The 12762-nt window shown below is 42.1% G+C and overlaps 1 non-coding gene across 1 annotated transcript; it reads left to right on the top strand.

Annotated features, from left to right (window-relative positions):
* Nucleotides 1–9277: 9277 nt before the first annotated feature.
* On the top strand, nucleotides 9278–9350 carry Trnak-cuu (transfer RNA lysine (anticodon CUU)). Its single transcript has one exon. It is a non-coding gene; the product is annotated as a tRNA-Lys (tRNA).
* Nucleotides 9351–12762: the final 3412 nt, after the last annotated feature.

Genomic DNA, 12762 nt, shown 5'->3' with positions numbered 1-12762 from the left:
GCATAGCTTCCTCTCTCATTGATATAGTAAGTCAGGAAGTAGGTTTCTCAGTAGAGGTCAATTGCATTTTGCAGCAGGAATATGTCTCTGATACACATATACTGAGCTGTAGACAAGAGTTTGATAATTTTCCTATTAATTTCTTAAGAACATATTACATTTAGGTATCCAAATCTATTCAGCCCTGCCTTTTTCACCTGCTCCAAAGTTATTCCTAAAAAGAGCCTTGACCTCACATGCTCACCTTCTTATCCTTGCAGGCACTTATGGTGGAGGAAACCACTTTGTGTCTGATTTAAACTGAAGAGTTCTTCCTATGCAGAGATTGGCAGCTATGAAGCCCAAGCACAGAAACAGAGCCAAGAGACAGAGGAACAGGAGTGCTGTGGCCTATCTCAGAAAGTCTCCCGCCATGATGAAGATGCCTCTTAGTATGAGTTGCATGCCACATCTCCAGAAGAAGAATGGGCCATCGCTCCAGAAGCAAAAACTTAGTAAGCCTTTTGAGGCCCTGGAGAATATTGTTGGCCGCAGAATTTCTCATGGCTGGAAGGAAGCCAATGAACCAGTCACCCATTGGAAAGCCATCATTCTAGATCAACTGCCAACATATCCCTCTCTCTATTTGTTGAAATATGATGGGATTGATTGTGTCTATGGCTTGGAGCTTCATAGTGATGAAAGGATTTTAAACCTGAAGATCCTGCCTAATAATGTGCCATTTCCTCAGGTGACAGACACTCATCTCTCAAACACCATAGTTGGCAGAGCAGTGAAACATACATTCATGGGCACAAATGGCTCTAAGAATGACTGGAACGGGATGGTCCTAGAAGAGGTGCCAATCATGAAGACCTGGTTTTATATTACCTACAAGAAAGATCCGGTCTTGTACATTTACCACCTCCTGGATGACTACCTGGAAGGCAACCTCCACATTATGCCAGGCTCTAAGGAAGAGTGGAGTGGCGTGGTCCCAGATGAGGTGCAGACCATAACGACCTGTTTCTACATTGTCAACGAGAATGATCCGGTCCGGTACATTTACCACCATCATGATGATTCCATTGAAGGCAACCTCCACATCACGCCTGAATTTCCTCCAGTAGAGGTGACTTTGGAATTAGGCAGGGATTCCTTGGAGGGCAAAATAGTGCAGTACAACAAAAAAGATGGAAACCAAGAGATAGGTAAAATTATTTGCCAAGTTCCCAACAAACCTTCTGTGTATTTCATCAAGTTTGATAATGACTTCCATATCTATGTCTATGATTTGGTGAAGATCTGTTAAAGTGAAATTCTCAAATTTTGAGGGGCAGACTTAATTCTCTCCTTGGGAATGTGTGTTTTCAGAGATGCCTCAGGTCTTCTATGAATCCTGGTATCTTTTCCAATGGATTATTCTTTCTCAAAGAATAAAAATTTGTTAACATGTTGTGTTATTTGGTCAATGATGGATTGTGTTTGGTGGATGGGGCATCACAGAAATACATGCCTTAAAACAAAGCAGGGTTTATGGTCTTTTCCCCTTGGAGAGTAAAGGACTGGGGATGCGTGGTGTGGTAAAAGACAAGATGGCTGTCAAGGAAGCAGTGGAGAGGGGACAAAAAGTTGTATGATCTCGGGGCGGTATGAAGCTTGAGGGAAAACCATGTCAAATGGAAAGATGTGAACGCTATCAGCGTGAGGTATTGGGACTTAAGAGGATAAAGAGTAGATTAATCAGGAAGGGACACAAATGTATACTCAAAATCAGAGAAAATTAGGTTTCATTTGATGAATGGTTTAATTCGTACTGGCTGTAAGTCAAAGGATGTTTGATCTCCACTAGAGCATGTTGCTTAGTGAAAAGTGTCTCCGCTCAGTTGCTCTTCTCCAGTAAGTTGGACATCAAGCTACCTACTTAGTTTTGCCAGAATTCTGTCTGCCACCTACTTTGTCATGCCTGGATTCAGTATGCCTTGAACTCTCATAGGTCTTATCCATGCCATCCAACCCTTGTCAGTTCATTTAAATAATTGCCCTGCCATATCTGGAAAACAGTGTTCCCTTTCATTGATCATGTTCTGTAGTACTTGGGCTATAAAACTCATGAACACACTCACCCACACACAGGATAAACATGTACATATGATGCCCACTAGTGTGTGACATGCACACATATGATGAATGCACCGAACTCCATAATATCAGTAAAGTAGGGAATCCATGATGCTAGGTGGAGTCTGGCAAAGACCCCACACACCCATCAAACCGCCAAATACCAGTATGGTACTGATGTCTGACTCCCATCCTGTAAGGAACCTGCCGTCCTGTGACTGGGCTATATTTGGTTCCTTCATCTTCACAAACTTGGTTAAAATGTTAGAGTTGTCAAACTTTGAGTTCGGGTAGCATGTAGATCAGCTGTCCCAGGTCAGGTGATTTGTCTACAATTTGGGTGAGAAATTGTACCAGGGAATTCTGGTACACCCTCTACTCCTCCCTATCCTCATCATCACTCTTGTGGGTGGGCCTGGAGCACAAAGAAGGTAAAATGGAATAAGCCTCCTCCTTAGTGGAAAACCTTGTCAATCCTTAATTTGACCTGACTCTCTGAGGGAATGCAGAACATTATTTCCTACTAGGTCTCCTCATTCATTGGTTCACTCATTTTTCCAATGAATGATTGAATTCATCCATTCTTTCTTGTCTCTCTCTCTTCATTCTCCCCTTCTTCCATTTCCCCCTTGATTATAGAAATTTGAGCAGCAGGGCTGCATCCCCATGGGGCCGCCTTGTAAGGTTGTGCTCCGAAATAACAACACAAAACTATTCATTTCAACACTGCCTGCCCCATTATTTTCAGCCTCTTAACCCATGTCTAATAATGTATGTTGCAGCACGAGGTGCGCTTAGAAGGAAAGATTTAGCATGTCTGACCTGGTGGCTGGCTGTATCGCCATCTGCCTCAGAGTGCAGAGCTACCATTTCTGCCAAATGGGAGAGGTGCATGGCATCTCTAAGCTCAATTCCTATTCCTCCCAGCATTCTCTTATGTTTATTCCACCCACCTATGTTCTAACCTTTCAGGCCAAACAGTTTCTTTATTTAATTAACCAATGACCTATACTCCATCGTTACTCCTATTTCTGTTTAAACAAGAACGGAATCTTTAATTTTAACATAGCAAAATTACATATAACAAAACAGTTATCAAGCAAGAATTACAGTTACAATATTTATATCTATTTTATCTTTTATCATAACAATGGAAAACTATAACTATCTATCTATTCTTCAACTCCATCAGAGACTCCAGGATAATACAGTATTACCTAAGCAAACAAAAAGTAAGCCATTTTCAAACTCTAGAAATGACAGAGACATCTCGCTGCCTGGATAGTCACCCAAAGTTCCTCTGTACCGTTGGTGTTTCCATCCTCAGCCTACAGGCCCATAGTTTCCAGCAGACATTTCCATGAAGCAGGAAATTTCAAAGGCAGTCACTATCTGCTTGTCTTGAAGAATGTTTTGCTGACCCTTTCCTGAATCAGGAACACGAAAAGATCATCTCGCCTTTAGGCAAGTTCAGTAGTCCTCTCTCTGAGTGTTTTCTGTGTACAGTTTATGCAACAATCCAGGCAAGAGCAGTTTCTTCCCCAAATGGCTATCAAAATCCATAAGGATCCTCTTTGATGCCCATCTTCTTCCTGAAGTAGATATGTGCTGCCAAGAGTAGAGTGTCTCACTGTCATGAAAAACCCTAAGGTACTAAAACATTAAATAGCCTTTTTTGTAGTCTAGAGAGATATGAATATTGCCTATCTAACTGAAATATGTATATCTATGTAGCTAGAAAATCTAACTAACATGACTACAAACTTGACTATTATTAATGATTATCCATTAATAACCTATATACATTATATTTTTAAATGAACTACACAATCACAATACCTTAATTAAGATCAAAAATGCATATACATATAACAAAATTGACCTAAAATCTCTATCAGTAAAGCAAAATCTATACTAATGCAAATATTCATATCTATATCACATCCCACTTTAAATACAAAAGAACATTTATAAGCCATATTTGGGAACGTGGGTGCAGTTTTTTCTCTCCAAAATGCTTCCTGCTGAATGGTGGCATCATTATTGATTTATCTCAGTTGGCAGTTGAGCGAAGCAATTTTTTAAAGGTGTTCACAGCAACCTTTAAGTAGGGCGTGGTCCATCCTACCATATTAGTATAGAGGCATCCACAGACTATCACCCTCTGTGAAAACAAAATAGAAACTCCTTTCCCAAGCATCATGTCCTTAGATCCAAATTTCAAAGTCAAGGCATTTTCAAAATATCTATGTTGGATTATTCCAGCAGCTTTTATAAAGAAACATCTTTTAGCAGCTATTGCTACTGCCTCAAAATTCAAATGATTCAAAAAGAGCATAATAGCATACAATATCAAAATTCGCTGTGAATTTTCCATCTTGTGCGCTTCAATTTAACCTCTATTTTGATTATTTTCCTTTTTATTTTTTTGCCTTTTGAGACAGGTTCTCTGTATCTTTGACCTGGAATAACTCTGTATACCTGTCTGTCCTTGAAGTCTCAGAGATCTGCCTCTCTCTGCCTCCCAGGCATTGGGATTAAAGGTGTTTGCTACTACACCTTGAACTCACAGAGATCTGTTTGTCTCTGCCTTCAAGGCAATGGGATTAAAGGCGTGTGCTACCTCACCCTGAAGGTACAGAGGTCAATCTCCCTCTGCCTCCCATGTGTTGGGTTTACAGGTGTGTACTACCACACCCAACAACTCTCTTCTTTTTTTTTAACTTTAAGAACTTCAAATTTTAGCCTGCACATATTTTTAACACACTGTAAATCATTAAAATTTTTCTTTGTCTTTGAATCTCTCTTTACTCTATTTCTCTCTCTGTTTTTCTGACCACATGAGTCTTTCATTTACCAAGCAATCTCAGTACGACTAAAGCCGTGGCTTTTCTGGCCAGATGTAGCCCATTCCTTAGCTTTCTGCCATTCCAACCTTGTGGCTGAGGTACCGAACAGAGCTGCATTCATTGCCACAAGTCTACAGTGTTTCAGGTTCCTTGCCATCAAAGAGGCTGCAACAGACAACACTCAAGCCCTCTTTCTGTAGCTGGCCCTCCTTCCTCAAACAGTCAGAGTTTGCCCAGGCAGGATGGCCCAGAAATCTGGCATTTTAAAACAACACAGCTTTTTTCCCTGCTACTGCTGAAAACATACAATCATTCAGTTGGCTTTTATCAACACCATTTAAATGTTTTGTGGCAGGACCTCTTAAGGGCTGCAGGGTTTTGCAGCTGAAGCTGAGTCAGCAAGCCTCTTTTAGATGAGAGCCCTTGCTTTCTTCTAGCAAGCAGAGCAGACCGAGAAATCGCTGCTACCAAGAAAACATGCTTTACTCTTTCCCAAGCTTTCTCAGGCTTTCAGTGGATTCAGTTGTCCACAAGGCTGCAAGCCATTCTGTAGTTATTTGAGCAGGGAGGCTGTGTCCCCAGCACCACGGCCGCATGAAGGTTATACCTGAAATAAATACACAAAAACTGTATTCTTTTAAACACTGCTGGCCCATTAGATTCAGCATTTTAACCCAATTCTAATTATCAGTGTAGTATTATGAGGTGCGCTTACCAGGAAAAATTCAGCATGTCTGACATGGTGGCTGGCTGCATCGACATCTGCCTCAGAGAGCAGAGCTATGGCATCTGCCGGGGAGAGGGCAGCATGGCTTCTCTGAGCTCACTACCTCTTCCTCCCGGCATTCTATTTTGTTTACTCCACCTACCTATGTTCTAACCTATCAGCTGAAGCGGATTCTTTCTTTAATTAATCAGTAAACTTCTTCTGTCACTTTATCCTTTCAACAGCTTGCCCATATAAATCTCCCATGTGTCTTCTGTTGTATAATCTTTCATTTGTAAAGAACTTGCACTCTCAGGGGAGGATTTTTCTGACATCTCTGTGGATGGAGATCATATGAGGAAGATCAGATGAGCAACCATGACAACTCTAATGCTGTAGAGTTAGGTGGACCAGAGATTGATGGCTGACATTCCTATGCTATGCATCAGATGCCCCTGAACTCTGGCCCTGTTGACAGACAGGCAGACATCAAGTTGGTCACACATACTTAACTCATTCAGGTTCACAGATACTGTGAATGGAGTTTTAATTCTTCTCCTAAACTAATAAAACAACCAAGATTAAGAGAAGAGAAGAGCCTGAAGTAAGGCCTCAAAATGGGTCATTTTGCAAAGGAAAGGTTACCTGCCTCCATGTATGCTGTCTCCCTTTCTTAGTCAAATCCATCCTTCCAGTGTCTAGCTAACAGCTAACCATAGGATTGAACCCAACTGCCTTTGATTTCTGAAATAAGTGCTGTCCCCTTAAGGTCTCATAACAGCACAGGAAGGTTTGTAAGACTGTCCCAGCAACAATTTAAAGCAATTCTAGGACACCAAAGATGCAGCAAATTTGGTTAATTGGTAATATAGATCGTTCCGATGGGACAAAATAATTTAGAATTAAAAAAAAAAACCAGATTGGTGTACTCACGATGAATTTATGTGATATGGCACACACAGGCTTCTGGTTCTGAATACTTCATGCTCGGTGGGTTTTGGAGAATGTAGTGACCCTGAACCTAGCTGGAGGCTTTGGGGCCTTGAAAGGACAAGACTTAATATTTCAGGACATCCTTGTACTTGGTCCCCACTGTTTACTGATTTCCTTACAGAGAATGAGCAGCCATCTACTCCTGCTGCCATGCCTTCCCCACATGAACAGAGAGAAGACCCTATACACACAGGTCGCTTGTATCACATGTGAAGGCATAAGTCACAAACAAACTCCCACAGCAGTTTAGAATTGTGATTAATAGAATGATTAGTTCTTGAAAGGGGAAAAACTTAGAGATCACAATCCCTTACTGTAGTAATATGGACGGTGGCAGGGTTGCGTCCCCAAATCCCCAGCCGCCTGGCTCGGCTAGCTTATGCCCCAAATAATTACACGGACACTGTATTCTTTTAAACACTGCTCTGGCCCATTTCTAATCATCTGTGTAGCGCCCCTAGGTGCGCTTACCGGGAAGATTCTAGCCTAAGTCCATCCTGGGTTGGAGCTTCATAGCGTGCGTCTTCCCTGGAGCAGGTAGCATGGCGTCTCTCCTGTGTCTGCTCCGGAGAGCAGAGCTGCGGAGTCTGACCTCACTTCCTCTTCCCCTGGCATCTGTTCTGTCTACTCCTCCCACCTATCTTCTAACCAATGAAATGGGCCGAGGCAGTTCCTTTATTGCTTAGCCAATGAAATCAACAGATTGATATATGACACTCCCACATCACTTCCACTTTTTCTGTTTAAACAAAAAAAGGAAGGCTTCAACCTTAACATAGCAAAATTACATATAACAAAACAGTTATCAAGTAAAAATTACATCAGAAACATTCATACATATAACAAAATTATCCGTAAATCTCTATCAATAAAGCAAAATCTATACTAATGCAAATTATTCATGTCTATATCATATCCCCCTTTAAATGTAAAAGAACATTTATAAACTATATTTGGGAACATGGGCGCAGTTTTTTCTCTCCAAACTGCTTCCTGCTGAATGGGGGCGCTGTTAATCAGATCATTTAGGGTGTAACCTGTGTGCCAGGTTTATCTCAGTTGGCAGTTGAGTGACGTAATTTTTTGAGGGCGTTCACAGGAACATTTCAGGAGGTCGTGGTCTATCATACCAAATTGGGATAGAAGAAATCCAAAGGGTCTGGTCCTCTGTGAAAACAAAAGAAGACTCTCTCCAAAGCATCATATCCTTAGACCCAAATTCTGATATCATACCCTCATGATATCCGTTCTGGTTCCACTGGGCAGCCCATATAATGAAATGTCTCTCTGTCCTTAGCTCCTTCACAGTCAAAAATTTTAAAGAAAACACAATAATACAAAGAATCCAGACTCTCTGTGAATTTTTCATCTTTACGCGGCTTATTTTTACTCTATCACTTTACTTTATTCTGTCTCTTTAAAGACTTTACCTTTTTTTTTTAAACCATTAACTTTATTCTCTATATTCTTTTTCTTCTCTCTCCCAAGCCTACGTATATTCATCCAACAGTCTGACTCGTTTAGTGGTCTGAATCTGTCCTATTGTGAATCTGCAATTTTTTACTATCCAGGAGCACTTTTGATTTGCGCCTTTAAATCACTAGGCGCTTAAGAATCTAAGCTGTGACATTCCTACGTTAACTTTTTGCTTTTTGAGCGCACATCTGTAGACCAGGCTGTCTTTGAACTCTCAGAGATCCGCCTGTCTCTGCCTCCCAGGCATTGGGATTAAAGGTGTTTGCTACTACACCTTGAACTCACAGAGATCTGTTTGTCTCTGCCTTCTAGGCACTGGGATTAAAGGCGTGTGCTACCACACCTTGAAGTCACAGAGGTCTATCTCCCTCTGCCTCCCAAGTGTTGGGATTAAAGGTGTGTACACACAACAACTCTCTTCCTTTTTTTTTGTTTTTTGCTTTAAGAACTTCAACTTTCAGCTTGCATATATTTTAACACACTTTAAACCATTCAGAAATTTTCTCTGTCTTTGAATCTCTCTTTAACTGTATATCTCTCTTTTTCTGACCACGTGAGTCTTTAATTTGCCAAGCAATCTCAGTAGGACTAAAGGCATGGCTTTGCCAGCTAGATCCAGTCCATTCCTTAGCTTTCCAGCCTCATGGCGGATATACAGGCTGCAGCCATGTTTATAGCCACACCTCTATGGCGGTTCAAGGTCCCTGCCAGCCAGCAAGCTACAACAGACAACACTCAAATCCTCTCTCGGTAGCTGGCCCTCCTGCCTCAAACAGTCAGAGTTTGCCCTGGCAGGATGGCCCAGAAAGCCGGCATTTTTAAACAGCGCAGCTTTTTTCCTGCTACGGCTGAAAACCGAAAAACATGCGTTCAGCTTTTCGTCAACACTGTTTAAGTGTTTCGTGGCAGGACCTCTTAATGAGCTGCAGGCTTTGCAGCTGAAGCTGAGTCAGGAAGCCTCTCTTAGATGAGGCGCTAGCTTGCCTCTAGCAAGTAGAGCAGACCCAAGAAATTGCCGTAAGAAACATGCTTTACTCTATTCTTTTCTAAGCTTTCTCAGGCTTTCTGTGGACTCAGTTAGCCACACGTCTGGGCGTCATTTGTAGTAATATGGACGGCGTCAGGGTTGCGTCCCCAAATCCCCAGCCGCCTGGCCCGGCTAGCTCAGTCGGTAGAGCATGGGACTCTTAATCCCAGGGTCGTGGGTTCGAGCCCCACGTTGGGCGCCATTTGTAATAATATGGACAGCGGCAGGGTTGCGTCCCCAAATCCCCAGCCGCCTGGCTCGGCTAGCTTATGCCCCAAATAATTGGGAAGAAGATTGGGGTTTTTATTTTGGGTCTTCATGGGGCTCTATGAGCAGCATTTGAGGACCTGTATGCTGGATATTTCTGGGGGTTAGTAGGGAAGAAACCTGGCTAGGAGGAGTTTTATGACATAAGTAGAGCCTTGATGATGTCACAAAGCTTTGGTTGGGGGTGGCAACTCTGTTCCACATGAAGCACTAGTCTTCTGTGAAGGTGGGCTTACTATCTTCACGGTGGCTGAGGAGGTCAGTTCAGCTCTTGGGCTCCACAACTGTTCAACCGAATTTCCAGAAGTTGGAATCTAGAGAGCCAAGATATTTTCTTTTGGTAAATATGTTTAGGAAGCAACTAGGACCTCTGTAGTCAAAGAAAGGTTTCTTTCAAATCTGCTCTGGGTCCAAAATTTATGTCGTTAACAGCTCCTATATTTGATAGCTGGGGGACGGTTAATGTCGGGTATTCTCCCCACTCTATCTTTGCTAAAAATGTCCAATTTCTCAGTCCACTTAAATGGCAAAGATCCTCTTTGTCCATATGTGTTTTAAAAGATAATTATTTCTAATAGGTGCTGTTGCACAGATTAAGGTTTCTTTCTTTTGGCAGTTTGACTCACAGTACTCACTTCTCTAATGAAGATACAGAATATCTTTATGTAATCAACCTGGATCTGGATCAGGAGACACATTAGAGAGAGCCAGTGGACTGGAGTGCCATGACCTTGGGCAGGTGGTTATAGATCAGCCAACTAACCAGTAGCTTGAGTGGTAAGGAGAGGAGTGGCTGCTCTTTGAATTCTTTGCCATCTGTTCAGATATTTCTTTCTCACTTTAGGTATAGGCATAGCTTCCTCTCTCATTGATATAGTAAGTCAGGAAGTAGGTTTCTCAGTAGAGGTCAATTGCATTTTGCAGCAGGAATATGTCTCTGATACACATATACTGAGCTGTAGACAAGAGTTTGATAATTTTCCTATTAATTTCTTAAGAACATATTCCATTTAGGTATCCAAATCTATTCAGCCCTGCCTTTTTCACCTGCTCCAAAGTTATTCCTAAAAAGAGCCTTGACCTCACATGCTCACCTTCTTATCCTTGCAGGCACTTATGGTGGAGGAAACCACTTTGTGTCTGATTTAAACTGAAGAGTTCTTCCTATGCAGAGATTGGCAGCTATGAAGCCCAAGCACAGAAACAGAGCCAAGAGACAGTGGAACAGGAGTGCTGTGGCCTATCTCAGAAAGTCTCCCGCCATGATGAAGATGCCTCTTAGTATGAGTTGCATGCAACATCTCCAGAAGAAGAATGGGCCATCGCTCCAGAAGCAAAAACTTAGTAAGCCTTTTGAGACCCTGGAGAATATTGTTGGCCGCAGAATTTCTCATGGCTGGAAGGAAGCCAATGAACCAGTCACCCATTGGAAGCCATCATTCTAGATCAACTGCCAACATATCCCTCTCTCTATTTGTTGAAATATGATGGGATTGATTGTGTCTATGGCTTGGAGCTTCATAGTGATGAAAGGATTTTAAACCTGAAGATCCTGCCTAATAATGTGCCATTTCCTCAGGTGACAGACACTCATCTCTCAAACACCATAGTTGGCAGAGCAGTGAAACATACATTCATGGGCACAAATGGCTCTAAGAATGACTGGAACGGGATGGTCCTAGAAGAGGTGCCAATCATGAAGACCTGGTTTTATATTACCTACAAGAAAGATCCAGTGTTGTTCATTTACCACCTCCTGGATGACTACCTGGAAGGCAACCTCCACATCATGCCAGGCTCTAAGGAAGAGTGGAGTGGCGTGGTCCCAGATGAGGTGCAGACCATAACAACCTGTTTCTACATTGTCAACGAGAATGATCCGGTCCTGTACCTTTACCACCATCATGATGATTCCATTGAAGGCAAGCTCCACATCACGCCTGAATGTCCTCCAGTAGAGGTGACTTTGGAATTAGGCAGGGATTCCTTGGAGGGCAAAAGAGTGCAGTACAACAAAAATGATGGAACCCAAGAGATAGGTAAAATTATTTGCCAAGTTCCCAACAAACCTTCTGTGTATTTCATCAAGTTTGATAATGACTTCCATATCTATGTCTATGATTTGGTGAAGATCTTTTAAAGTGAAATTCTCAAATTTTGAGGGGCAGACTTAATTCTCTCTTTGGGAATGTGTTTTTTCAGAGATACCTCATGTCTTCTATGAATCCTGGTATCTTTTCCAATGGATTATTCTTTCTCAAAGAATAAAAATTTGTTAACATGTTGTGTTAATTGGTCAATGATGGATTGTGTTTGGTGGATGGGGCATCACAGAAATACATGCCTCAAAACAAAGCAGGATTTATGGTCTTTTCCCCTTGGAGAGTACAGGACTGGGGATGCGTGGTGTGGTAAAGGACAAGATGGCTGTCAAGGAAGCAGTGGAGAGGTGACAAAAAGTTGTATGATCTCGGGGCTGTATGAAGCTTGAGGGAAAACCATGTCAAATGGAAAGATGTGACCGATATCAGCGTGAGGTATTGGGACTTAAGAGGATAAAGAGTAAATTAATCAGGAAGGGACACAAATGTATACTCAAAATCAGAGAAAATTAGGTTTCATTTGATGAATGGTTTAATTCGTACTGGCTGTAAGTCAAAGGATGTTTGATCTCCACTAGAGCATGTTGCTTAGTGAAAAGTGTCTCCGCTCAGTTGCTCTTCTCCAGTAAGTTGGACATCAAGCTACCTACTTAGTTTTGCCAGAATTCTGTCTGCCACCTACTTTGTCATGCCTGGATTCGGTATGCCTTGAACTCTCATAGGTCTTATCCATGCCATCCAACCCTTGTCAGTTCATTTAAATAATTGCCCTGCCATATCTGGAAAACAGTGTTCCCTTTCATTAATCATGTTCTGTAGTACTTGGGCTATAAAACTCATGAACACACTCACCCACACACAGGATAAACATGTACATATGATGCCCACTAGTGTGTGACATGCACACATATGATGAATGCACCGAACTCCATAATATCAGTAAAGTAGGGAATCCATGATGCTAGGTGGAGTCTGGCAAAGACCCCACACACCCATCAAACCGCCAAATACCAGTATGGTACTGATGTCTGACTCCCATCCTGTAAGGAACCTGCCATCCTGTAACTGGGCTATTTTTGGTTCCTTCATCTTCACAAACTTGGTTAAAATGTTAGAGTTGTCAAACTGGGAGTTAGGGTCCAGCATGTAGATCAGCTGTCCCAGGTCAGGTGATTTGGCTACAATTTGGGTGAGAAATTGTACCAGGGAATTCTGGTACACCCTCTCCTCTTCTTCTCCCTG

Source organism: Microtus pennsylvanicus, chromosome Y, assembly GCF_037038515.1.
Source record: "Microtus pennsylvanicus isolate mMicPen1 chromosome Y, mMicPen1.hap1, whole genome shotgun sequence".
Classification (NCBI taxonomy): Eukaryota; Metazoa; Chordata; class Mammalia; order Rodentia; family Cricetidae; genus Microtus; species Microtus pennsylvanicus.
This window is presented reverse-complemented; position numbering and strand designations above follow the sequence as displayed.